Genomic DNA, 25743 nt, shown 5'->3' with positions numbered 1-25743 from the left:
TTGTTTTGTCAGCCAGTGATCCATCCCTGGTAAATCAATTTGAGTCTGGTGTCAGTATTGTCTGCCTGTGTCCAAGTCAGGGTTGGCTGCGCAGCCCACTCAGCCTTGACCATCTATGTATACCTCACATGGTTCATTACCTACAATGTTGACCAATCACTCTTCTGAACAGTGACTTTAAAATGCAGTTCATTCTTTGTTTTACAGAGTATTATTCAAATAACTTTTAAATCAGGGAGCTGTACGGCATTAAAAGGGCCGCACATTATGTACAGTCCAAGCTACAAGTGGTCTTCCAATTTTTAAACGAGTACACTTGATATACGATGTTGTGACAGAAAATAATTTTATGTTGTTGGAACCATTTTCAAAACCCAATTCCTGGCAAAAACACCCTACCAGGAACACTAATGGAAGTGAGAGGAGACAGAACCCTATTTGCTGGCTTATCTAGTTCCTAAGTCCATCTATTATTCTTGCACCTCAGACCTATCTCTCTGTTTACTGGCCTATCTAAATGCCAGTGCCAGTAACTAGGTGTCATGAGATGAGTGGAGCCCTCTCCAGGACTTGATCCCCTTTCTATCTCCTTTCTCCATCCTAATGCTGGTGCGAGAGGTGCCCACTAATGTGTATGTCTATAGAGGTGTCTTAGTGAGGCGTTACACAGACTGACTAATAAACTTTACCACATGAAAGCCAATTCATAGCTATGACTAGTCTACCATGGAATTTTTTTGCAAAACGGCTGAGTTTTCCAAAGTGCAAAAGAACATTGACTAATACGAAGGCGGCAGCTGGAGAATTGTAAGAAAGCCTTAAGAGGAGAATCAAGAAAAAAGTTACATTGCATTGTTGTACTGCAAAATATTGCCCAACTTTTTAAAGGCCTGTTAATTATAATTTGATACTTTGTGTAATGCTTAAGCTGCACCCTAGACCTGTCTGTTACCAACCTCTATTCCCTTAGCCTTAGCTTTTCCTAAGCCATCATAACCCATGTCTGAAAGTTCTCTTAGCTTTTCAGCCAGACAATAGGGACACACCGCCAGCCCGGTTCTACTGCTAGCTGTGCTCTAAGAATGCAAAGCTACACTGACAATCAGGGCTTACTACGAGATCTCTCAAGCATTGGGATTCAGGGTTTAACACAAGAGAGTTTCAAGTTTTCATATCATGTGCATAAATACAGTGAAATGCATTTCTTGCCAGCTACTATGCCAACAATGCAGTAATCAATATCAATGTAGTAGTACAAATAACAAGGTAGAACAAAAAAAAACACAATAAGTAAAAAAATAAGAAGAGCACGAGAAGTAAGTAAGCTATATACAGGATACTGGAGTGATATAGGTAGACACAGTGCCTTCAGAAAGTATTCACACCCCTTGACTTTATCAAACATTTTGTTGTGTTACAAATTGGGATTAAAATTGATTTTATTGTAATTTTTGTAATGCCAATATTAATATATTTTTATATTAATTACATTTGTATTCACCCCCCTGAGCCAATACAAGTTAGAAACACCTTGGGCAGCGATTACAACTGTAAGGCTTCTTGGGTAAGTCTCTAAGAGCTTTGTATACCTGGATTGTACAATATTTGTCCATTATCCTATAAAAATCATTCTTCTCCGGCAACTGAGTTAGGAAGGACGCCTGTATCTTTGTAGTGACTTGGTGTATTGATACACCGTGCAAAGACTAATTAATAACTTCAGCATACTGAAAGAGATATTCAGCGTCTGCTTTTGAGATAATTACAGGTAATTGTATGTGTGCATTACAGAGATGTGAAAGTCAAAAATCATGTTAACAACTATTATTGCACCCAGAATGAGTCCATGAAACTTATTATGTGATTTGTTGTGTTAACATTTTTACTCCTGAACCTATTTAGGCTTGCCATAACAAAGGGCTTGAATACTTATTGACTCAAGACTTTTCAGTTTTTCATTCATTATTAATGTAGAAAATGTGCTACAAACAAATGTCCACTTTGACATTATACTGTATTGTGTGTAGATCAATAACACAAATCTCAATGTATTTTAAATCCAGACTGTAACACATCAAACTGTGGAAAAAAGTTAAGGGCTTTCGAATTCTTTCTGAATGCACTGTATATATAGGGTTAAGGTGAATAGGCATCAGATTATATGATAAACAGAGTAGCAGCAGCGTACAGCGAATTTGGAAAGTATTCAGATCTCTTCACTTTTTCCACATTTTGTTATGTTACAACCTTATTCTAAAATAGATTAAGTACACATTTTTCTTCATTAATCTACACACAATACCCCATAATGACAAAGCAATAACAGGTTTTTAGAAATTTTAGAAAATGTATTGCAAATAAAATAGCTTATTTACATTAGTATCCAGACCTTTCACTATGAGCCTCGAAATTGAGCTCATCCTTTTTCCATTGATAATCCTTGAGATGTTTCTACAACTTGATTGGAGTCCACCTGAGGAAATTCCATTGATTGGACATGATTTGGAAAGGCACGCATCTGATTACAGTATATAAGATCCCATAGGTCCCATAGTTGACAGTGCATGTCAGAGCAAAAACCAAGCCATGGGGACGAAGGAATTGGCCGAAGAGCTCCGAGTCAGGATTGTGTCGAGGCACAGATCGGGGGAAGGGTACTAAAAAATGTCTGCAGCATTGAAGGTCCCGAAGAACACAGTGGCCTCCATCATTCTTAAATGGAAGAAGTTTGGAACCACCAAGACTCTTCCTAAGCTGGCCGCCTGGCCAAACTGAGCAATCGGGGAGAAGGGCCTTGGTCAGGCAGGTGACCAAGAACCTGATGGTCACTTTGACAGAGCTCTAGAGTTCCTCTGTGGAGATGGGAGAACATTCCATAATGAATCTCTACAGCACTCCAACAATAAGGACTTTATGGTAGAGTGGCCAGACGGAAGCCACTTCTCAGTAAAAGGCACGTGGCAGCCCGCTTGGAGTTGACCAAAAGTCACCTAAAGGACTCTCAGACCATAAGAAACAAGTTTCTCTTGTCTGATGAAACCGAGATGAATTATTTGGCCTGAATGGCAAGCGTTACGTCTGGAGAATACCTTGCACCATCCCTACGGTGAAGCATGGTGGTGGCAGCATCATGCTGTGGGGATGTTCTTCAGCGGCAGTGAGACTAGTCAGGATCGAGGAAAAATGTACGTAGCAAAAAAAAAACACAAAAAAAAGATACAGTCTTGGCCAAAAGTTTTGAGAATGACACAAATATTAATTTTCACAAAGTCTGCTGCCTCAGTTTGTATGATGGCAATTTTCATATGCTCCAGCTGACATCATGTCAGTTATTCTCTCGTTAACACAGTGTGTTGACGAGGACAAGGCTGGAGATCACTCTGTCATGCTGACTGAGTTCGAATAACAGACCGGAAGCTTCAAAAGGAGGGTGGTGCTTGGAATCATTGTTCTTCCTCTGTCAACCATGGTTACCTGCAAGGAAACACGTGCCGTCATCGTTGCTTTGGGCTTCACAGGCAAAGGGCTTCACAGGCAAGGATATTACTGCCAGTAAGATTTCACCTAAATCAACCATTTATCAAGAACTTCAAGGAGAGCGGTTCAATTGTTGTGAAGAAGGCTTCAGGGCGCTCAAGAAAGTCCAGCAAGTGCCAGGACCGTCTCCTAAAGTTGATTCAGCTGCAGTATCGGGGCACCACCAGTACAGAGCTTGCTCAGGAATGGCAGCAGGCTGGTGTGAGTCCATCTGCACGCACAGTGAGGCGAAGGCTTTTGGAGGATGGTCTGATGTCAAGAAGGGCTGGAAAGAAGCCACGTCTCTCAAGGAAAAACATCAGGGACAGATTGGACTGCTTAGGACTGGGGTAATGTCATTTTCCCTGATAAATCCCTTTTCCGATTGTTTGGGGCATCCGGAAAAAAAGCTTGTCTGGAGAAGACAAGGTGAGCGCTACCATCAGTCCTGTGTCATGCCAACAGTAAAGCATCCTGAGACCATTCATGTGTGGGATTGCTTCTCAGCCAAGGGAGTGGGCTCACTCACAATTTTGCCTAAGAACACAGCCATGAATGAAGAATGGTACCAACACATCCTCCGAGAGCAACTTCTCCCAACCATCCAGGAACAGTTTGGTGATGAACAATGCCTTTTCCATCATTATGGAGCACCTTGCCATAAAGCAAAAGTGATAACTAAGTGGCTTGATGAATACCTGCTCCAGAGCACTCAGGACCTCAGACTGGGGCAAAGGTTCACCTTTCAACAGGACAACGACCCTAAGCACACAGCCAAGACAAATCAGGAGTGGCTTCGGGACTAGTCCCTGCATGTCCTTGAGTGACCCCGCCAGAGCCCGGACTTGAACCAGATCGAACATTCCTGGAGAGACACTCCCCATCTAACCTGACAGAGCTTGAGAGGATCTGCAGAGAAGAATGGAAGAAACTCACCAAATACAGGTGTGCCAAGCTTGTAGCTTCATACCCAAGAAGACTAGAGGCTGTAATCACTGCCAAAGGTGCTTCAACAAAGTACTGAGTAAAGGGTCTGAGTACTTATGTAAATGTGATTTTTCAGTTTAAAATGTTTATTACATTTGCAAAATATTTCATTTATTTTTTTTTTTAAATCAAATGTTATTTGTCATATGCGCCAAATATAACAGTTGTAGGTAGACCTTACGGTGAAATTCTTACTTACAAGCCCTTAACCAACAATCCAGTTTAAAAAAAATAATTGTTTAAAAAATGTAAAAGGAAACACTTCAAATAAAAGTTTTTTTAAAAAGTACTAAACTAGCAATAGCGAGGCTATATACAGGGGGTACCGGTAAAGATTCAATGTGCTGGGGTACAGGTTAGTAAAGGTAATTGAGGTAATATGCACATGTAGGTAGAGTTAAAGTGACTATTCATAGATAATTAACAGAGAGTAGCAGCAGCGTAAAAGGATGCAATGCAATTCAAATAGTCTGGGAAGCCACTTGATAAGATGTTCAGGAGTCTTATGGCTTGGGGGTAGAAGCTGTTAAGAAGCCTTTTGGACCTAGACTTGGCACTCCGGTACCGCTTGCCTAGCAGAGAGAACAGTCTATGACTAGGGTGGCTGGAGTCTTTGACAATTTTTAGGATCATCGGCAAACTTAATGACCATGGCCATGCAGTCATGAGTGAACAGGGAGTACAGGAGGTGACTGAGCACTCACCCCTGAGGAGCCCCCGTGTTGAAGATCAGTGTGGCGGATGTTTTGTTACCTAGTCTTACCACTTGGGGGTGGCCCGTCAGGAAGTCCAGGATCCATTTGAAGAGGTTTAGTCCCAGGGTCCTTAGCTTATTGATGAGCTTTGAGGGCACTATGGTATTGAACGCTGAGCTGTATTCAATGAATAGCATTCTCACATAGGTGTTCCTCTTGTCCAGGTGGGAAAGGGCAGTGTGGAATGAAATAGAGATTACATCATCTGTGGATCTGTTGGGGCGGTATGCAATTTGGAGTGGGTCAAGGGTTTATTGGATAATGGTGTTGATGTGAGCCATGACCAGCCGTTCAAAAGCAATTCATGGCTGCATACGTGAGTGCTACAGGTCGGTAGTCATTTATGCAAGTTCCCTTGCTGTTCTTGGGCACAGGGCCTATGGTGGTCTGCATGAAACATGTTGGTATTACAGACTCAGTAAGGGACAGGTTCAAAATATCTGTGAAGACACTTGCCAGTTGGTCAACGCATGCTTGGAGTACACGCCCTGGTAACCCATCTTCCTTTGTCATTATTGGGTATTGTGTGTAGATTGATGATGGGAAAAAAATAATTGAATCCATTTTAGAATAAGGCTGTCACATAACAAAATGTGTATAAAGTCAAGGGGTCTGAATACTTTCCGAATGCACTGTATATTTTAAACATGCCAAAATGGACACAGTATGTATTTATTCACACATCAAGATAACATATTGTAGTAAGGCAACAGATGAGATGTTAATGAGCAACATTTAATTTCAAGTCTGAGATTGTTTTCTCTTGCTTCAGCTCAAAAATAGATTTTTTTTCTTTTTTTACGTGATCGTGTCATATTTCACAAAGAATCCTGGGAATATTTTCAGCTTTTATAAATGCATACTTTGAGTTGGACTCATGCTATGAGTGGCGCAGTGGTCTAAGGCACTGCATTCCAGTGTAAGAGGTGTCATTACAGTTCCTGGTTCAAATCCAGGCTGTATCACATCCGGCTGTGATTGGGAGTCCCATAGGGTGCCGTACAATTGCCTGGGGTAGGCTGTCATTGTAATTAAGAATTTGTTCATAACTGACTTGCCTAGTTACATAAAGGTACATTTTTACAAATGTTTTTGATTTAAATAACCTTCGGTGCTCCAATTTTCATGCTCGGAGCACAAATAGTTCACATATTGAGAAACACCCCTAGTTTAAGTGCCAACAAATCCTATAAGAATCTGAAACTCTAATGCAAAACCAAAAATATCACAAGCATAACTTAAAATCATCAAAACTCTTGAGTTCAGCTTCTTCATGTAAACTGAAAGCAGTGTGAGGTATATAAAGTGACAAAAATTGTGGATTACATCATACTGTATGTTTCCATTTTAGTGCTATTCAGTGGAATTTCCCACCATTCTCCCGCTTTAAAACCTGTTAGGCAGTCCTCACCAGACCCTGCTCATTTATCTAAGCATGACCCATTCTTCCATTTCTGGAATAAATGTGCCCCTGTGTGTGTGGGTTGACCTTTGAGTCTTGGTAATAATTTACAGACATTGACTTTGTGCAGACAGAGGCTGACTTTCTGAGCACTTGACATCTGATTTGTGAAGCTCAAACTCCATATATTAGTGAGGTTCCTACATTCAGCCGTTCTACAGTCATTTTCAATCAGGCAAACTCCTGTACAAATCAGTAACTGAACTGAACAATGAGAATGACTAGATGACGCAGAATGGAACACAGATTACTGCTTTTGGCAGTGCTGAAAACCCATTTATTTAGTTATTTATTCATATGAGTCATGTACATTTTCCCACCTATGTAAATCAAACATGTCGGAATTAGCAATATAATGGCTGCAGAGACATCTCTCATTCTTTAGGACCCATTATGAATTGGTCCCCAAATCTGTCTAGCATTGTTCTACTGCACTGTATCAAATATGATATGTGATGTTGGTTTCCCCCTTTGTGCCTCCCTGTACTGGACCTTAAGGATCAATGAGGCCCTGATATAAGTCTCCACATTGAAGTAGTCTCTGTCACATCGCCCGCTTTGCCACACTCACTCAGCCCGGAAATGACTGATGGCTATCAGGAATTGCGGGAAAACGTTGAGGAATCATTGTGAGGGATCTGAAGGGCCAGTCACAAAGAGTACAATGTGTTATTTTAACGAGTTACGCAAAAGGAAATGGGCAGTAAAATTCATCCAGCGAGGGAAGTAAGATGATAAGAGCGGAACCTGTGGTAAGCTCTGTGACCTGTGGCCCTGTGTTATATGGGTGGCAAGTAGCTTAACGTTTAGGGTGTGGGCCAGTAACTGAAAGGTCGCTAGTTCAAATGCACAAGGTGAAAAATCTGCCGATGTGCCCTTGAGCAAGGCACTTAACCCTAATTTGCTCCAGGGGCACCTTATGACACATTTCACTGCACCTATCTGGTGTATGTGACAATAAAACATGTTTATTTGTTGTTGTACCACCATATACTTGTAAGATTAGAGAAGATTGGAGACAAGATCTATGGAGACAAGATTTTTTTTTTTTACCCCTTTTTTTACCCCCTCCAATTGTTTTTAGTAGCTACTATCTTGTCTCATCGCTACAAATCCCGTACGGGCTTGGGAGAGACAAAGGTTGAAAGTCATGCGTCCTCCGCTATACAACCCAACCAAGCCGCACTGCTTCTTAACACAGCGCACATCTAACCCGGAAGCCAGCCGCACCAATGTGTCGGAGGAAACACTGTGCACCTTGGTTAGCGTGCACTGCGCCCGGCCCTCCACAGGAGTCTCTGGTGCGCAATGAGACAAGGATATCCCTATCGGCCAAACCCTCCCTAACGATGCTAGGCCAATTGTGAGTCGCCACACGGACCTCCCGGTCGCGGCCGGTTACGACAGAGCCTGGGCGCGAACCCAGAGTCTCTGATGAAACAGCTGGCGCTGCAGTACAGCACCCTTAACCACTGCGCCACCCAGGAGGCCCAGAGTCAAGATTTTTATATAGATTATTTTGAGAGATAAAAATCAAGCATTGAACACTCCTTGAGTAGTCTGCCAGCTCTTGCATGCAGCATATTCACATGAATAATTTTCAGATTCCCCTTCCTTCTCCTTAACCAAAGCTCCTTGTATCTTGTTATTGATACCATGTCCTGTTTTGAAGTGTTTTGACCAGCGCATAAAATTAACACCCATCAAATGCGGGTAGATTTAGATATTGGCGGGTAAGAATGTCTATTTCACCAGCCACATAGGTGGGTGGACAGCAGGGCTCTGCAGTGTGAGCGTTACATTTGCATTTGCGGGTAAAAAGTCAAGTATGAGGACTTGTGCGAGTTGTGATTTATAGCAGAAAAATGCTGCAGTGGCTGTTTTCATAGTATTTCTATAGTTTTGTTTCACAGATGCTAATCACACAAAGAAATACTAATCTATAACCCACCTCACGCAGCAACACTGCCTGCTAGGAAGCTTTGTGCACAGTGCTGATATATTGTAAATAATAATTTGTTCTTTAACTGACTTGCCTAGTTGAATATAGGTTAAATAAAATTTCAAAAATCATTTTTGGAGGCGCTGTGCATTACAACCTGTAATTGAAATAGATTTTTATTTGTTAAATAAAGTCCACCTGTGTCACATGATCTGTCACATGATCTATATACACCTGTTCTGAAAGGCCCCAGAGTCCTCAACACAACTAAGCAAAGGTGCAAGGGCACTATGAAGACCAAGGAGCTCTCCAAACAGGCCAGGGACAAAGTTGTGGAGAAGTACAGATCAGGGTTGGGTTATAAAAAAATATCCGAAGCTTTGAACATCCCACCGGAGCACCATTAAATCCATTACTAAAAAATTGAAAAAATATGTCACCACAATAAACCTGCCAAAAGAGGGCCGCCCACCAAAACTCACAGACTAGGTAAGGAGGGTATTAATCAGAGAGGCAACAAAGAGACGAGAGAAGATAACCCTGAAGGAGCTGCAAAGCTCCACAGCAAAGATTGGAGTATCTGTTCATAGGACCATTTTAAGTCGTACACTACACAGAGTTGGGCTTTATGGAAAAAAATACGCAAACATGTTTGGTGTTCGCCAAAAGGCATGTGTTCGCCAAAAGGCATCCCCAAACATATGGAAGAAAGTACTCTGGTCAGATGAGACTAAAATGTAGCTTTTTGGCCATCAAGGAAAACGCTATGTCTGGCGCAAACCCAACACCTCTCATCCCCCAAGACCCCATCCCCCCAATTTTAACTGGCAGGGACTGGGAAACTGGTCAGAATTTAAGGAATGATGGATCACCCTAAATACAGGGAAATTCTTGAGGGAAACCTGTTTCAGTCTTCCAGAGATTTGAGACTGGGACAGAGGTTCACCATCCAGCAGGACTATGACCCTAAGCATACTGCTAAATCAACACTTGAGTGGTTTAAGGGGAAACATGTTAATGTCTTGGAATGGCCTTGTCAAAACCCAGACCTCAATCCAATTGAGAATCTGTGGTATGACTTAAAGATTGCTGTACACCAGCGGAACCTATCCAACTTGAAGGAACTGGAGCAGTTTTACCATGAAGAATGGGAAAAAAATCCCAGTGGCTAGATGTGCCAAGCTTATTGAGACATACCCCAAGATACTTGCAGCTTTAATTGCAGCTGTAAAAGGTGACTCTACAAAGTATTGACTTTGGGTTGGATGAATAGTTATGCACTCTCAAGTTTTCTGTTTTTTTTGTGTTATTTCTTGTTTGTTTCACACACAAATATATTTTGCATCTTCAAAGTGGTAGGCATGTTGTGTAAATCAAATTATACAAACCCCCCAAAAATGTATTTTAATTCCAGATAGTAAGGCAACAAAATAGGAAAAATGCCAATACTTGGGTGAATACTTTCGCAAGCCACTGTGCCTTGTTTTATTTTCAAGGTCGGTTGTTTGTTGTTAGTTTGAGTCTGCTTATTCAACTGAGAGCGAACAGACACACTTGACAGGACTGGAGTGGCCCCGTTACCACGGTTACGTCCTACCTTAAAGTGGCAGCTGAATATTTTGTCTCATCTGTTATTTTGGTTAAAAGACAGGTCACACATTTTTTAAATAAAATCTAGCAATATATCAATCACATTACTTCTTACTAATTATTTTTTTGTATTAGAAACATTAAGCATGATCATCTGTTTTTGTGTGATTTCTTTTGATAATTATGGCAAAAAACAATAAATATTTGGGCTGGTAAAAAATATGAGTGGCTGGTAGATGTTTCCATCTACTTGCCACAGTGGCTGGTGGACCAAAAAGTACATTTTAGGCCCTGGTTTTGACTGTCATGTCTATTCTAATATGGATAAAATTCGCTAGCTAGCTAACCAACAACTGTAATGATGTATTTGAGAGACAAGAAGTGCGCATTGTGCAAATGTATTTATGTTTTCAATAAATATTTGGAAAGGGAATATAGTTTTCATGTTCTCAAGATCCTTTGATTCTAAGCCAACCCTGTCTTTTTTGCCCCAAGAGTTGCACCTGCATCGGTTTTGTTGCTTAACAACCCACACTTCTATAGACCCATAGAACTCTGATCAGCAGTAGTGCCCTATGTAGGCAACAGGGTGCCATTTGGGATGCAACAACAAATTCAACAGAATTATTTATGTTCAGTGGCATGGAAATAAAAAGCTTGACATTAAAAGATGTATGAAGCACTGTCCTGGTGATAAGTATAATTAAACAACTTTCTCAAATAGGTTAACCCTTATTTTGTTGATGGTGGCTGCTCCGGAAGGTCAAGTCATTACATTATTTAATCAGAACCCAGGGGGAATTGACAGGAGGTATTAACATATTAATAATGAGCTGTCCTCCATATAAATAGGCTCAGTGGATAATTCTGTTCTCTCCCCAGTGAAAGGTCAGTTACGGTGGCAGTCTTTTCATGGAACGTAAAACTGAGGAAGCATGCAAAATAGGACCAGATCATTTACAATATTGTGGTTAACTGGTCTGGTGATTCAAATCCCCTTTTGCTCAACTGTTGTTTTAAGGTCTATTAAGACCAAATGATGACTACACATTTTGTGAATGAAAATGTATTATGTGTACCACTCCAACCCTCTCACAAGCTACGGTTATTTACATGGCTATAAGTCTGGGAAATTAACTATGGTGCATGATGACAAATATTGGGACACTTATGTATGGAAAAGGCACTTTAGAGTGTCAACTGTATGGCAGTACACTTCCAGTCTTAGCATTAAAGTGGATCTAAATTATATAGTAGATAAACTGTTATTTAACGTAACAGTCCAATCCCTCTCACTATATGTTATTTTTTACATTCAGAACACATTGATGTTGGTGACTAGAGACTAGGACTGTGTCCCAAATGGCACCGTATTCCCTACATAGTACAGTACTTTTGATCAGAGCCCTAGATGGCTGGGGAGGAGAGAAGCCTAGCGGGGTGTGGAGTGACGGAGCCTGGCTGAGAGTGTTCATGTGAGATACACCGCTTTGTTATCTCCACACATAGACACACACACAGCGCTGATGTGCTCATTGTCTGTGGAGCTTCGCTGCTCTACTGGATTGACAACAGGACAACAGTTATTGTGTGCCAGCATTGAGATGTGACTATAGAGGGTGACTTAATAGTTCCATGCTATCGCTGCCATTATAAAGCTGTCACTGTGCACTGTCGGTGAGCCTTGGCATGGGCAGACATGGCATTTAGACTGGCCAATGCCCTGCTGCTACCTCTTTCAGCTGAAATAAGAGAATAACACAACTGACTCCTCCACTTAGAGACAAACACACAATGTCTTCCACGTCACAGCTGAACTATGACCTTTATGTCACAATGTTTGTCCTTCTCATTTGTCAAGTAACTCCCATGATGCATTTCCCCTCTCCTGCAGTGCTATGTCTCTCCTCAGTGGACCAGGATGATCAATGTTGAAATGGCAGCTGCAGGATGGCTTTGGATTATGATACAAGGCTAGCTATGCAGGATGAAAGAATTCCAAACAGAGTCCATCATTATGCAAAGAAGATGTACATTTGAATCATTTAGCAGAAGCGCTTGTCCAGAGCGACTTACACAAGCAATTAGGGATAAATGCCTTGCTCAAGCACACATCGACAGATTTTTCAACGAGTGGGCTCGGGGATTTGAATCAGCAATCTTTTGGTTACTGGTTACTGATCCAACGCTCTCCACCTTATAAGAGGAGACAAAAAGAGCACACAGCACATAGCACAGCACCATTGGTTGATCTTTCAACGTCTGAGCAGGGGAATGCAACTTTTTCTTGAGGCACGTCGAAGTTCGGTAGTCCCTTCATCAGTGATTGGCCAACTGTAGGGGTGTGGACGGGATTCTTGACTGGCTAGATAGCCTAGATGCACACTCATGCAGAGAAAGCAAGCCAACCAACTAAGCTAAAGATCTGTACAACTTTTTGATCAAACAACATTTTGTCAGAGAAAGAACATCATAGCCTTCCTGTTGGTAAAACCGATGTCAACGTTTGGTAGCAAGGTCCAGGTAGCTAGCTAGCTATTGTTAGGAAGCAGGCTACTCAACTCTGCTCAAATGTTAGCGAAGGTCTTTAAGGGAGTATGCGAGCACAGCCGTGAACTTACAACTAGCCGTGTTCTACTAGGAGCAAACAGAACCTAGTCTGCAATCGCCTTTATTCTGTTGACGATCTAATCTGGAAGGTCAAGGCATTCCATTATTTAATCAGAACCCAGGGGAATTGACAGGAGGTATTATCAAATTAATAATGTGCTCCTCTCCGTATAAATAGGCTCAGTGGATGATTCAATTCACTCACCAGCGAAAGGTCAGTCACTGTGGCAAATCAATTCAAATCAAATTTTATTTGTCACATGCTTCGTAAACAACAGGTGTAGACTAACAGTGAAATGCTTGCTTACGGGGCCTTCCCAACAATGCAGAGAAAAATGAAACAGAGAAATAATAGAAAAGTAATAAAAGGTCATAATAAAAATAACAAGAAATATACAATGAGTAGTTGGCTATATACACTTGGTATCGGTACTGAGTTGATGTGTAGGGGTATGAGATAATTGAGGTAGATACAGTATGTACATATAACTAGGAATAAAGTGACTATTCAACAGGACAGATAATAAACAGTAACAGAAGCATATGTGATAAGTCAAAAAGGTTAGTGCAAAAAGGGTCAATTAAGATAGTCCGGGTAGCGTCCCAAGTGGCGCAGCGGTCTAAGGCACTGCACTTTTAGGGCCTTCCTCTGACACCGCCTGGTATAGATGTCCTGGATGGCAGGTGGCTCTGCCCAAGCCTTACGCACTGCCCTTTGTAGCGCTTTGCGGTCGGATGCCAAACAGTTGCCATACCATGTGGTGATGCAACCGGTCAAGATGCTCTCAATGGTACAGCTGTAGAACTTTTTGATGATCTGAGGTCCCATGCCAAATCTTTTCAGCCTCTTGAGGGGGAGGAGGCAATGTCATGCCCTCTTCATGACTGTGTTGGTGTGTGTGGACCATAATAGATCCTTAGTGATGTAGACACCAAGGAATTTTAAGCTCTCAACCCACTCCACTACAGCCCCCTCGATGTGAATGGGGGCTTGCTCGGCCTTCCGTTTCCTGTAGTCCAAGATCAGCTCCTTTGTCTTTCTGATGTTGATGGAGAGGTTGTTGTCCTGGCACCAAATCAAATCAAACTTTATTTGTCACATGCTCCAAATACAACAAATGTAGACCTTTCCGTGAAATGCTTACTTTACAAGCCCTTATCCAATGACGCAGTTCAATAAAGAGTTAAGAAAATATTTACCAAATAAATGAAAGTAAAAAATTATAGAAAGTAACACAATAAAATAACAATAACGAGGCTATATACAGGGGGTACCGGTACCGAGTCAATGTGCGGGGGTACAGGTTAGTTAAGGTCATTTGTACATGTAGGTAGGGGTAAAGTGACTATGCATACTGTAGGTCCTGGTTGGCAGGAAGCATAGCCCCAATGATGTACTCGGCCGTACGCATTACCCTCTGTAGCGCCTTACATTCAGATGCTGAGCAGTTGCCATACCCGGCGGTGCAGCTGTAGAACTTTTTGAGGATCCGGGTACCCATGCCAAATACTTTCAGTCTCCACACTGCCATGTCTGATTTTCTCCCTATAGGCTGTCTCGTCGTCATCTGTGATCAACCCTACCACAGTTGTGTCATCAGCAAACTGAATGATGGTGTTGGAGTTGTGCATGGGCATGCAGTCGTGGGTGAACAGGGAGTACAGGAAGGGACTAAGCACGCAACCATGAGGGGCTCCAGTGTTGAGGGTCAGTGTGGCGGATGTGTTGTTGCCTACCCTTACCATCTGGGGGCAGCCCATTAGGGAGTCAAGGATCCAGTTGCAGAAGGAGGTGTTTGGTCTCAGGGTCCTTAGCCTAGTTATGAGCTTGGAGGGCACCATGGTGTTGAACGCTGAGTTGTAGTCAATGAACAGCATTCTCACATAGTTGTTCCTTTTGTCCAGGTGGAAGAAGGCTGTGTGGAATGCAATAGAGATGGTGTAATCTGTGAATCTCTTGGAGCGGTATGTTAATTAGAGTTGGTCCAGTGTTTCTGGAATGATGGTGTTGATATGAGCCATGGCCAGCCTTTCAAAGCATTTCATTGCTACAGATATGAGTGCTATGGGGCTAGTCATTTAGACAGGTTGCCTTGGTGTTCTCGGGCACAGGGACTATAGTGGTCTGCTTAAAATATGTAGGTATTACAGACTGGGTCAGGGAGAGGTTGAAAATGTCAGTGAAGAGACTTGCCAGCTGGTCAGCGCATGCTCTGAGTACATGTCCTGATAATTCGTATGGCCCTTCGGCTTTGTAAATGTTGACCTGTTTAAAGGTCTTACTCACATCAGTTATAGTGAGCTAGATCACACAGAGGAAGCATGGAAAAAATAATCAGATTGGTTTTGAATGCTTATTGGTTATCTTACAATATTGGAAATAACTGGTCTGGTGATTCAGCTGTCGTTTTAAAGTTGATTAAGACAGACAATTTCTCTCCAGGGGTGTCATGCACCCCAAAAAAATCTGAGGGGGCACAAATTTTGCACTCTTAAAACACCTGAAACATATTTTTCATGCAAACTAAAGCCATAATAATTATGCTTAAAATATGTTTATTTTTCTGCATACAGTACTATCGGAAAGTATTCAGACCCCTTCACTTTTTCCACATTTTGTTATGTTACAGCCTTATTCTAAAATAGATTAAATAAACATTTTTCCTCAGCAACCTACACACAATACCCCATAGCAACAATGCAAAAACAGGTTTTTAGAAATGTTTACAAATGTATTAAAAATAAAAAAATGGAAAAATCTTATTTACGTAAGTATTCAGACCCTTTGCTATGAGACTCAAAATTGAGCTCAGGTGCATCCTGTTTCCATTGGAAAATCCTTGAGATTTTTCTACAACTTGATTGGAGTCCACCTGTGGTAAATTAAATTGATTGGACATGATTTGGAAAGGCACACACCTGTCTACATAAGGTCCCACAGTTGACAGTGCATGTCAGAGCAAAAACCAAGCCATGAGGTCAAAGGAATTGTCCGTAGAGCTCCGAGACAGGATTGTGTCGAGGCACAGATCTGGGGAAGGGTACCAAAAAATGTCTGCAGCATTGAAGGTCACCAAGAATACAGTGGCCTCCATCATTCTTAAATGGAAGAAGTTTGGACCCACCAAGACTCTTCTTAGAGCTCGCTGCCCGGCCAAACTGAGCAATCTGGGGTGAAGGGCCTTGGTCAGGGAGGTGACCAAGAACTCGATGGCACTCTGACAGAGCTACAGAGTTCCTCTGTGGAGATGGGAGAACCTTCCAGAAGGACATCCATCTATGCAGCATTCCACCAATCAGGTCTTTATGGTAGAATGGCCAGACGGAAGCCACTCCTCAGTAAAAGGCACATGACAGCCCACTTGGAGTTTGCACAAAGGCACTTAAAGGACTCTCAGAACATGATAAACAAGATTCTCTGGTCTGATGAAACCAATATTGCCTGAATGCCAAGCGTCAGGTCTGGAGGAAACCTGGCACCATCCCTACGGTGAAGCGTGGGGGTGGCATTATCATCCTGTGAGGATGTTTTTCTGTGGCAGGGACTGGGAGACTGATCAGGATCGAGGGAAAGATGAACGGAGAAAAGTACAGAGAGATCCTTGTTGAAAATCTGCTCCAGAGCACTCAGAACTTCAGACTGGGGCGAAGTTCTTCCAACAGGACAACAACCCTTAACACACAGCCAAGCCAAAGCAGGAGTGGCTTCGGGATGTCCTTTAGTGGCCCAACCAGAGCCCGGACTTGAACCCGATCAAACATTTCTAGAGAGACCTGAAAATAGCTGTCCAGCCACGCTCCCAAAAATGAAAGGGATGGTGTCTGAATATTATCCCGAGTGCACTGTTTCTAGCATACCTCTTGAGCTGTCTGTCTGTATCCTCCTGACTGGTGGTTATTTTTTTAAGAAACAAAATATGCTTCTTTCTATGCATCTCTGCTAAAATCTAAGTAAAAGATTGAAAGGAATGTGAGACTTATTTAGTAATTGCTTGCTTTTCTAAAGTCTACCAACCTTGCCAGCAGTTATGCCAGCTAAGATAGTTAGATAAGATAGCTACTCTAACTTAATTGATAGCCTGAAATGGCCTCTTGGGAGATTGGGAACCTATCTGGGCTAGTTAAAAACAACTTGTGGCTAGTAGTATTACAGAGAAACAACAACAACAGATTTAACAAAATAATTATAAAATATGAACATGTTTAAATCTTTGGGCCATGTGCCCCTGTGCCCAATATGGGAATAATGCCTCTGCTCCTCTCCCATTTAAAGTCCTTTGTAGTTTATGTGAGTAAAAAAATAAAGAAAATGTATTCCAAGCTCATGAACCAACCCTGGATGTTTCATACTTGCACAAAGAAACAAACCTGGGCTCTTTGAACTTTGTGATGCTACAGAAGAAAACTGATGCTGATGCAGCAAGTATTGTGACACTGAAGTGCTCGCTCTTGTGTGGTTATGTTTATCTATACATCGCCCTAAGTGTATATCACCTTCCATCATTTAGATTGAAGACCGATTCTCTGGTGGCTGATGGCCAAAATGCTGTGTTCACGTGAAGTATCTACAATCTCCCTAATATCTCTATTAGCTCTTCAATGTTATTCTCACACAAAAAGTGGATACAATTGGGGGAGCCTTACCTACTTGGAATTGTCATTTTCCATAATTCCTCTGGTGTTTCTTCTGCAGCTGTATGGTCCAGGGATGGTTTCCCAAGCACATCCCTTTATTAACAGTGAGAGGTATGACATGACGCCTGCTATAATGAAAGACACAAGCTGAGACAAAATGACTCCAATCTTTCATTACACTGGTCTTTTTTCTAACAGCCATTTCCCATGAAAACTGTCTACCCTTAAAAAACAAGATCAATGAGAGAGACTTCAATCCGGAAGATCTTCAACATAAGAGAGAGATTGTACAGCTCTTGTCTAAATATTTCTGCTTATATTTAGCATTTCATATTTTGTTTGTGTGCTACATTTAATGGCATGTTTGACGTTCTGCCTACTTAATTTTCTATCCACGAGAGTTGAAGAGGAGATGATGGGTGATTTTCTGGCATATCCTCTGTCCTGGCTGTCATCATGATGAGTGCGGCCACTCAGACGACAGACAGAGCCGGTTGATGAGCTTCTGAATCACCATGTAAAGCGTTGCCTCTGGCAAAGAGACAGGCTATCCTATCACACAGAGAAAGATGCAGTCATTCCACACTTTTACACCCTCTGGGGCGAAGCACAAGAACAAGTGAAGAGGAGGCTTTGACTGGGGATCAAGTTATTAGAATGGTATCAGAAAAGTCAAGCCTCACATAATCAGACTTTGGAATGGTTTGCAAGAGAAGTCTAGACTTGCAGATTCAGTATCTCTTTTTAAATCCCTGCTTAAGACACACTTATATAAAGATGCTTTCAATATATGATTTCAATGTATGTATGATTTTACTTTTTTTAAATTCTTCTTCCTCCTGTCTTTGTTTCTTTGTTAGTACTTGTATTTTATTATTTTATACAGAACATGTTGTTTTTATAGAAAATTAAGTTTACACTTGCCTGAGTAACTGAGATCCATGAGAAAGAGCAATGTTTGGCTCGCTCAATGTCTGCCTATTGCTGCTGGAGGACCAAATGCTGATTGTTTGAAGAATATTAGAAGTTAACTGGTGGCATCTCTGACTAATGCTATCAAGTCTTACCAGTTAACACCATGGTTGGTGTCTTTACTTAAGTGATAATGCCCAAGAAGTCAGTGTTTGGAAGATATATTGGCACGGTGATGTTAGGCCCGAGACAAGGTCTAAAATATGTCAATATTTATTTGAATATGTTGGTAACCCATGGTATGAATTCTACCGTATAACTCAAAAAAGTCATCATTGGTGGGAGAGAGTGGGAAACTAGTTGGCAAGTGCCTTGGATAGTTTAACCAGGGCAATGCTCTCTACTCTCTAGTTGTCATGGTAACTTATTAGACACTATTGGAAAAAAATGTAGAGCAAGGATATGAACATTGTCCTGTCTTAAAACAGAATGCAAAATTATGAAAAACTCTTCTCCTTAGCAATTATTTGGCTGTGGTCATAATTTCCACATGGTTTAGGCGGAATTGTAGTTTATGTGCATCAATATCAAATCAATGAACTGAACTGAGTGTGCACTGTATGAGAACCGTATGTAGGCTACTACAAGATCATGACTAAGCATCAATATCAGGCAGAGTGTATGCAGTATGCCACCTGGACCCTGCCTTGGGGACACGCATGTAAACAGGGCTTATATGTCATAGGCAGGCGGTTTATCCATTACAGATGATGCCATCTCTAAAGGTAACACTTACAGAACACAGCCAGGAGGGTAAACAGTATTCATGACACAAGATGTTGATGTATTCTGAGTATACTGTACATCAGATCCACTACATGACATTATGTTGCTTATAGCATAGCAGTCATCCACACTAACTTGTGTCGTTCGCTTTCACCAAACAAGGCAAACATATTGGAATAAAATCAGAAACGATTTCCCTTTCCACCAAAATGGAATGAATGTTTAGTAAATTGTATGTTGCATCAAGAAAGTGAGAATTGTTGCACTGCTCTGAAAAAGTCATGTCAGTGTGGGATTACAGTGTATGATTGATTGCTATGACCTCGTATATTTTGATTTACAGTATATACTAGTTTCAGAGTTTTTCCCACCAAACAAGCCATCGTCTGGTCTCTTCTTTTCAATTCTGGTTAAGCACATATCTTCTCTGTCACTGAGCTGATGATTCTCTGCTGATGTGTGGATGCCATCTTGAATTAGATACTGTAAATAGTGGCAATAACTTTTAGGTACACGCTACACCACAGCTGGTAATCTATGTGATCATACTGGGAATTTATAGAACTATTTTCCAATTTGCCACACTATCTTACTTTGGACAGCTGGCTGACGGCAGCAAGGTTGCCATGGAAACAGTTAGTACAGATTGGGGGAAATAACAGTTTTATCAGAAAAAGAACTTCATACAGGGAAAATCCTGATTAAATCTCACCCGTTTGTTTTGAAAGTCTCTCCCCCTTCTGTTTTCTGAATAAACAAATGTGTTTTCCAGCAGATGCTCTCAAAATACAGTACCAATGAAACGTTTGGACACAAATCAAATTTTATTTGTCACATGCGCAGAATAACACAGGTGTAGACCTTACAGTGAAATGCTTGCTTACAAGCCCTTAATTAACCAACTATGCAGTTTTAAGAAAAATACCAACACAAATAATAAACAAAAGTAACAAATAAATCAAGAGCAGCAGTAAAATAACAATAGCGAGGCTATATAAAGGAGGTACCGGTACAGAGATAATGTGCGGGCGCACCGGTTAGTCGAGGTAATTGAGGTAATATGTACATGTAGGTAGAGTTATTATAGTGAATATGCATAGATAATAAACAGAGAGTAGCAGGAGCGTAAAAGAGGGAGGGGGTGGGGGCAATGCAAACAGTCTGGGTAGCCATTTGATCAGATGTTCAGGAGTCTTATGTCTTGAGTGTAGAAGCTGTTTAGAAGCCTCTTGTACCTAGACTTGGCACTCCGGTATCACTTGCCGTGCAGTAGCAGAGAGAACAGTCTATGACTAGGGTGGCTGGAGCATATGACAATGTTTAGGGCCTTCCTCTGACACCGCCTGCTATAGAGGTCCTGGATAGCAAGAAGCTTGGCCCCAGTTATGTACTACCCTCTGTAGTGCCTTGTGGTCGGAGGCCGAGCAGTTGCCGTACCACGCAGTGATGCAACCAGGATGCTCTCGATGATGCAGCTGTAGAACCTTTTGAGGATCTGAGGACCCATGCCAAATCTTTTCAGTCTCTTGAGGGGGAATAGGTTTTTTCGTATCCTCTTCGCGACTGTCAGTTTGTTGGTGATGTGGACACCAAGGAACTTGAAACTCTCAGCCTGCTCCACTACATCCCTGTTGATGAGAATGGGGGCGTGCTCGGTCCTCCTTTTCCTGTTGTCCACAATCATCCCCTTTATCTTGATCACGTTGAGGGAGAGGTTGTTGTCCTGGCACCAAACGGCCATGTCTCTGACCTCCTCCCTATAGGCTGTCTCATCGTGGTCAGTGATCAGCCCTACCACTGTTGTGTCGTCGGCAAACTTAATGATGGGGACTGAGCATGCACCCCTGAGGGGCTTCTTCAGTTCTGCCCACAAATCTTCTATAGGATTGAGGTCAGGGCTTTGGGATGACTTTGTTGTACTTAAGCCATTTTTCCACAACTTTGGAAGTATGCTTGGGGTCATTGTCCATTTGCGACCAAGCTTTAACTTCCTGACCGATGTCTTGACATGTTGCTTCAATATATCCACATAATTTTCCTACCTCATGATGCCATCTATTTTGTGAAGTGAACCAGTCCCTCCAGCAGGAAAGCACCCCCACAACATGATGCTGCCACCCCCGTGCTTCACGGTTGGGATGGTGTTCTTTGGCTTGTAAGCCTCCCCCTTCAATGACCAGCATAGGACCAAACAGTTGTCACGATCATTGAAATCAGTGGACCAAGGTGCAGCGTGATGGGCATACATTATACTTTATTAAATTAACACCAAACAAAAACAACAAAATACCAAACGAAACGTGAAGGTACTGGTGTGCACACAGGCAACTATCTGTAGACAAGATCCCACAAAGCAGAATGAGGAAATGGCTACCTAAATATGTCTCTGATTGGGAACCATACCAGGCCAACATAAACCATTAATCACCTAGATGACCCATCCTAGTCACTATCACGCCCCAACCAACATAGAGAATAAACAGCTCTCTATGGTCAGGGCGTGACAACAGTTCTATTTTTGTTTCATCAGACCAGGACTTTTCTCCAAAAAGTATGATCTTTGTCCTCATGTGCAGTTCCAAACCGTAGTCTGGCTTTTTTATGGCGGTTTGTGAGCATTGGCATCTTCCGTGATGTGCGGCCTTTCAGGTTATGTCGATATAGGACATGTTTTACTGTGGATATAGATACTTTTGTGCCTGTTTCCTCCAGCATCTTCATAAGGTCCGTTGCTGTTGTTCTGGGATTGATTTGCACTTTTCGCACCAAAGTACATTATTCTCTAGGAGACAGAACACGGTAGGATGGCCTTGTGGTCCCATGGTGTTTATACGTGCACACTATTGTTCGTACAGATGAAGGTGGTACCTTCAGGCATTTGGAAATTGCTCCCAAGGATGAACCAGACTTGTGTAGGTCTACAATTTTTTTTCTGAGGTCTTGGCTGATTTCTTTTCATTTTCCCATGATGTCAAGAAAAGAGGCAATGAGTTTGAAGGTAGGCCTTGAAATACATTCACAGGCACACCTCCAATTGACTCAAATGTTAGTTTATGTAAACTTCTGAACCACTGGAATTGTGATACAGTGAAGTATAAGTGAAATAATCTGTCTATGAACAATTGTTGGAAAAATGACTTGTGTCATGCACAAAGCAGATGTCCTTACCGACTTGCCAAAATTATAGTTTGTTAACAAGACAGTTGTGGTGGTTGAAAAACAAATTTTAATGACTCCAACCTAAGTTTTTGCAAACTTCCGATTTCAACTGTATGGTGTTGGGGATAAATCAGAATTAGTTGGGTAACATAGATAACATAGATAAGATGTTTTATTTTCATTATATGCTTGTGAGTTACTTCTCATCAGATTGTATCTTCAGTCACTTGGGCCGCAGAGAGGGGAGAGGTCAAGCTTGTCTTCATATGTAAACATATCTTTTAAACCAATTATCTCTTGGCTCCACAATGTATGTGTGCCATTCACTGTGTCTCTGTGATATTGTCCAGGAGGGGTGTATTTGATATATGCCTGTTGATGAGGTTTTGTTTTATGGTCCTGAGAGCGAGATCAGAACATAGTTTAGGAGACAAAGCTGAACGATAATTTATAGCCAATGCTGTCTGGCCATGTGTGTCTTTGCTATAAAGGATCTCAGTTGCAATGTGTAAGGACTTTCAGAGAATGAATTTATGGACACTGAATTGATCTGAGAGTCACAGGGTTGTGATGGAGCTCATATAATTAAAGATGGACTTTATGATAGCTCTGACTTGTGTGTGGTTTGCTCTCATGATTTGGTAAATACAGGACATTTCCACTACAATGGTCTATACTTTTCATGTAGGTTTCTCACTTATAGGAAACCTAGTCAGTTGTACAACTGAATGCATTCAACTGAAATGTGTCTCCTGCATTTAACCCAACCTCTGAATCAGAGAGGTTTAGGGGGTTGCCTAGATTGACATCCACATCTTCTGCCTTGCTCAGGAGAAGAAGACAGTTTTACCCTGCCAGTTTTGGGATTGGGAGAAAAACAAGTTTTTATGACTAAGTGTATGTAAACTTCCGACTTCAACTGTATGTCTGTTATATTGAGGTATCTAGCTCAATATAACAGACATACAGTTGAAGTCGGGGGGGGGGAGAGAAAGTGTGAAAGAAAGGTTGAGAGAGAGGTGGGAAGAGAGTGGAAGACAGACAGAGAGATGGAGAGAGAGAAACAGAGAGATAAAGACAGCAGTGCAAATGTACTTAGACTAGAGTATTTCAACAACTCTTCTCTTCCAACCTATTAGGCAATCATATGTATCAATGGGGGAAGGATTGCCATCCACACAGGAGAGTGATTTTTACTAAGGAGGAGAAGGAGGCCATGCTGACCGAGATACATGTTGGCCATTTCGGAGTGAAGCACATGATTGCCAAAATCAACTGACGCTTCTTCTGATGGAGAATTGTCAAGGAGGTGGAATGTTGGGCAAGTTAAATAACCTTTTGTTTATCAGTCACATTCTATTATATCTGAAATGATTTTGATTTCAATAAATGTCATATCGGAGACCACACAATGTTTTAATGTCACTTTTTGCTTAAAGGTCAGTACCCTTTCTATCCTGCCAGAAGTTTGAGAGGAGGAAGACTGTGGCGCCGGAGTTGAGTGTGTGTGTGTGTCAGTATCCTGACAAATATGAAAATCTGCATACTGTATGATACAGATTTGGTAAGAATAAAGTAATCTTCTCTTTGAATGTTAGGGGTGGACCTCATCGGACCACTTTAAATGTTAGGGGTGGACCTCATTGGACCACTTTAAATGTTAGGGGTGGACCTTATCAGATCACTTTAAATGTTAGGCGTGGACCTCATCGGACCACTTTAAATGTTAGGGGTGGACCTCATCGGACCACTCTGAATGTCAGGGGTGGACCTCATCGGACCACTTTAAATGTTAGGGGTGGACCTCATCGGACCACTTTAAATGTCAGGGGTGGACCTCATCGGACCACTTTAAATGTTAGGGATGGACCTTATCAGACCACTTTAAATGTTAGGCGTGGACCTCATCGGACCACTTTAAATGTTAGGGGTGGACCTCATCGGACCACTTTAAATGTTAGGGGTGGACCTCATCGGACTACTTTGAATGTTAGGGGTGGACCTCATCGGACCACTTTGAATGTTAGGGGTGGACCTCATCGGACCACTTTAAATGTCAGGGGTGCACCTCAGCGGACCCTTCCCGAAATTCAGGAATGGCAATAACTGGTGTCTTACGGCAACCGATCACTTTATCAAGTGTGTGGGGGAAATACCCATTAAGGTTATTAAATGAAGAGAATGTGCTTGACTCTAAATTCCCTTCTGTATAACCCATTAAAAAGGGTGCTTGGAACCAAAAAGAGATTTTCGTTTTGTATGATACCCATCAACAACGAGACTGGCCAGGCCACCTACAAGGCGATGATGGACATCTTCTACCCACAGTTTACCCATAATTGACTTAGTGTTGTTGTTTGTCTATTGCTATTTTTCTATGACGTACTTTCAGATCACTGAAACCCCACCAGATGTGGTGGAAGTTGTCAAACCAGATCAGAACGCCTTCGAGGCCCACCTTCAGGCACGGACTGAGAGGATGTAGAGGTTTTCGACCAGGTGAAAATGATAGTCCATTGTTAATGTATTTTCTGGCCCTCCAAGAGACATGTAAGAAATGTATTTGTAATACGAAATATAATTACATTTATTCCTGTTATCAATCAAGGTGAGACTGAACATCGACAAGGCACAGGAGAAACAGAAGAAAAGCTACGGGAGCAAAATCTAGAATGGAACCATGTGCTACGACATCCGGGCGAATTACTTGGTTTGGAAGAAGGACGAAAGGAAGGCGAGACCTGGGAAACCTCGCTGCTCTTCGCTCCTAGCTGGGGTCACCATCTATTAAGGTGAATCTAAAAAATCTCATACATTAACTATTTGCATTTGCACATAAAACAACCTGAAGCTAGTTTTAGTTTCACTAACACTGATATTGTTCTGTCTTCCTAGGGTTAACTCGGTGGAAGCCACAATCTTCTCCAGTTGGAGCAGTTGGACGGTCGACCACTGGAAGCACTGACGCCCTACACTTCGGTGACGCCCAATAGACAAAGTATTTAAGCTTTGTGTAACGGCTTTCGTTGACGGATGAGGAAGAGTAGTCGGACCAAAGCGCAGCGTGGTAAGTATTCATGTTTGTTTATTGAACTGAACACTAATACAAAATAACAAAAGAATAAATGAAACCAAAACAGTCCCGTAAGGTGCAAACACTAAACATAAAATAACTACCCACAAAACCCATGTGGAAAAAAGCTACTTAACTATGGTTCCCAATCAGAGACAACGATAGACAGCTGTCCCTGATTGAGAACCATACCCGGCCAAAACAAAGAAATACAAAACGAAGAAAAAGGACATAGAATGCCCACCCAAATCACACCCTGACCAAACCACAATAGAGAAGCTCTCTTCGGTCAGGGCGTGACACTTTGGCTGTCATT

The 25743-nt window shown here is 41.8% G+C and overlaps 1 long non-coding RNA gene across 1 annotated transcript in view; it reads left to right on the top strand.

Annotated features, from left to right (window-relative positions):
* The window catches only part of LOC139406513 (uncharacterized), a 39776-nt gene that overhangs the window by 11742 nt on the left and 2291 nt on the right, over nucleotides 1-25743 (top strand). Inside the window, exons 2-5 of the long non-coding RNA XR_011633999.1 lie at nucleotides 23494-23918; nucleotides 24747-24853; nucleotides 24963-25146; nucleotides 25250-25421. This is a non-coding gene — a long non-coding RNA (uncharacterized lncRNA). The remainder of the gene's footprint in view (nucleotides 1-23493; nucleotides 23919-24746; nucleotides 24854-24962; nucleotides 25147-25249; nucleotides 25422-25743) is intronic.

This window comes from Oncorhynchus clarkii, chromosome 4, assembly GCF_045791955.1.
Source record: "Oncorhynchus clarkii lewisi isolate Uvic-CL-2024 chromosome 4, UVic_Ocla_1.0, whole genome shotgun sequence".
NCBI lineage: Eukaryota > Metazoa > Chordata > Actinopteri > Salmoniformes > Salmonidae > Oncorhynchus > Oncorhynchus clarkii.
This window is presented reverse-complemented; position numbering and strand designations above follow the sequence as displayed.